The following is a 2,924-nucleotide window of genomic DNA, read 5'->3' as shown; positions in this document are numbered from 1 at the left end:
AGCAACTAAGCCTGTGCGCCACAACTACTGAGTCTGTGCTCTAGAGCCCACGAGCCACGAGCCCACTGAGCCTACATGCTGCAACTACTGAAGCCCACATGCTCTAAGGCCCATGTGCTGCAACTATTGAAGCCTGCACTCCTAGAGCCTGTGCTCCACAACAAGAGAAACGACCACAATGAGAAGCCCATGCACCACAATGAAGAGTAGCCCCTGCTCGACGCAACTAGAGAAAGCCTGCACGCAGCAACGAAGACCCAATGCAGTCAAAAATAAATAAATAAAACAAATAAAAAATTATATAAATAAACAAAAACACCCTTACAGACACAGACACATTCAGAGTAATGTTTAATCACATATCTGGCCCACCATGGCCCAGCCAAGTTGACACATAAAATTAACCTTCACAAACCTCAACCCAAATCCCAGCCCTAATCCTAATCTTCTCCACAAAGAGTTCATTCTCCCTACCAAGCTGATACCTCTGCAGATAGGCTGGTTGACATGATGAAAGAGGTCCACTTGGTGGGTGAAGTGGGTGTGGACACAATGGGTCTCATGAAGCCAGCCTACCTTGGCACAGGGGGTTAACAGCCGGCGGGGAGGGGAGTGCAGAACCACAGCAGGAACGTTATGTTCTCAGACCCAGGCCCACCAGGCAGCATGAACACTGGTGGTATTGCTGTATAAAGTGGTGTAACTTCAGAATGCTATGTTACCATTTGGCCTTCATGTTGAGTTTAAGTACAATTGTAGCAAACTCTGCTGATTTTTATTTCACAGGCTTAGATTTAATGGCTTTTGAATTCATCTTCTCAACCTATGTAAATTATCTACTGTGGTCTCAAATCCAGCAATTTTTATAAGAGGACTGTGGTGTTTTTTGTTTTTTTTTTTTCTTTTGAGGACTGTAATTTTTGTAGGAGGATTTCATACCAGCTTCTGTTAGCACTGGCTCACTGGGCATGGACCCAATAGAAGATTCAAATGAAGAATGAAAGAGCATTAGTGAAATTCATAGGAACAAGGAACACTTTTTAGAGAGCAGAAGAAAAGCAATAGATGGCCCTGTTTTGGTACAATTCAACAAATGTTTTTTTGGATACATGCAAAGAACTGAGATTGGCACTGCTAGAAATCAAATACAAGAGAAATGGTTACCAGGCATGGGGATGGGGAAACTGGAGAGGAGGTGGCAGGATCAACACACAAATCACTTCCCACACCCTCATTCTGTGCTTCAGTGTTACAGTATCAGAAAGGCCTTCCTGTGCACTCTACGGAAAAAGACAACCCTCCTGTATGAGTCCGGGTCCCACGGGAAACAGAAGGTACATTCCACAAGGATTTTGAAGAACATTAATGAAGAGCTGGGAGTAGGGAAAGGAAACTAGGGATAGTGAGGAACCCAGGGACCAGCTTCACTGAGAGGCTGTTCCCAATCCCAGACCTGAAGAGGTAGGAGGAGGGAATGGGAGTCTCAGCATCTCGTTAGAGCTGGAGTGGCCTAAGAGGCACTGTTGTCTAGAGCTGCAGTCCTGAAGGGATGCAGCCCCTGCCGGGACCGAGGACAAGAGGAAGCTGAGAAGACATTCCCTCTCCTCCCACCAATGGTGTGTTGAAACTGGCTTATCCTGGTTCATCAGGGCCCACGGTAAGCATCTCTTTCCAACTCCGACATCAAGATGGCTGTTTGAAATCTCTCAAGGTGGAGTATTTACACCACAGAAATGGGCAAATGCTACAAATCAGGTTGCTTTTCCTTGGAGAGCTGGTTGCTAAACACTTACTGCCACACCACTGCCCCCCATTCTCTCATCTCCTCTTTCTGCCTAAGCCAATAGGAAGGCAGAGGGTGAGGGAGCTTGGGTGAAAGAAGCCTTGTAGGCCAGTCCCTGGGGCATGGAACAGGGCTGAGAGGGAGGACGATGGGTGAATTGTATGGGAGGGAGGGACAGTAAGCAGAGAATAGCCAGCACAGCCCACTGTCACTTTTGATCCCTTTACCCTGTTCTAATTGTTTTAAGGAACTCGTCACCACCAGCCATATTGCAGGTTCATGGTTGACCACCTGGCTCTCTCCCTAGAGGGGAAGCTCTTGGAGAAAAGGGACTTTGTTTTCTTTTCTAACATGTCTTTAGTACTTCCAACAGCAACAGATTCTCAGTAACTTTTTTTTTTTTTAAGTTTCAGATTATTTATTAATCAGTGTAAACCCCAACACAATACACCAACATAATCACGCATTGAGAGGGGAACTATTTCCTGGTCAAGTGCAAAATTGTGCAGATGGCTTCTGGAAGACCTTCATTCTAAGCAGCTTTATAGTGAAATGTTTCATTTAGAAGTCTGGACCTTCTTTCTTCACTTTGCTGTAATCTACATTCACTGGGTAGAACTTGTATTAATCATTGGAGCCCACTTTGTTCCAGGGTTCTGGGTTATTCTTTCTGTCCCAACTGACATCTGGGTTGAACAATGCCAGGCTCCAGACATACAGTGCTCCTCCAGTACCTCCTGCTCCAATAAATACGAAGAGGGGGATCAAGCTAGGATGATTCTTGGCCTGACCAATGATCTGGTGGAGCACGGTTGTGACACAGGCCTCGAGTAAATAATTTTGTTGAATGAAAGAGTATAAGGCAGAATTTAAGTGGCTTAAGAGGAGTGCTGGGTTATGCAGAGGAGAGATTCCATCTAGCATGGAATGTGAGGCACCCGTGCAACACCCAGGGAGAAAGGTCTAGCAGGCAGGTGGAGAAACAGAGGTTAGGGTTGAAGATACAACCTGATTGAGGGTTGTGTCAGATTGAGGGCCTGATCATGGAGGATACCAGTCTGCTGGATATCACTGGAAGAACGTCAAAGGAGGGGACAAAGGCCAAAGAGACGCCAAAGGAGAGGGGAAGGGAGAACCAAGG

At 46.1% G+C, this 2,924-nt stretch overlaps 1 pseudogene; it reads right to left on the bottom strand.

The window, feature by feature from the left end:
• Positions 1–2,252: 2,252 nt before the first annotated feature.
• On the bottom strand, positions 2,253–2,707 carry LOC137209574 (cytochrome c oxidase subunit NDUFA4 pseudogene; annotated as a pseudogene).
• Between the last annotated feature and the right edge of the window lie 217 nt (positions 2,708–2,924).

The sequence above is a fragment of the Pseudorca crassidens genome, chromosome 2, assembly GCF_039906515.1.
Source record: "Pseudorca crassidens isolate mPseCra1 chromosome 2, mPseCra1.hap1, whole genome shotgun sequence".
Classification (NCBI taxonomy): domain Eukaryota; kingdom Metazoa; phylum Chordata; class Mammalia; order Artiodactyla; family Delphinidae; genus Pseudorca; species Pseudorca crassidens.
This window is presented reverse-complemented; position numbering and strand designations above follow the sequence as displayed.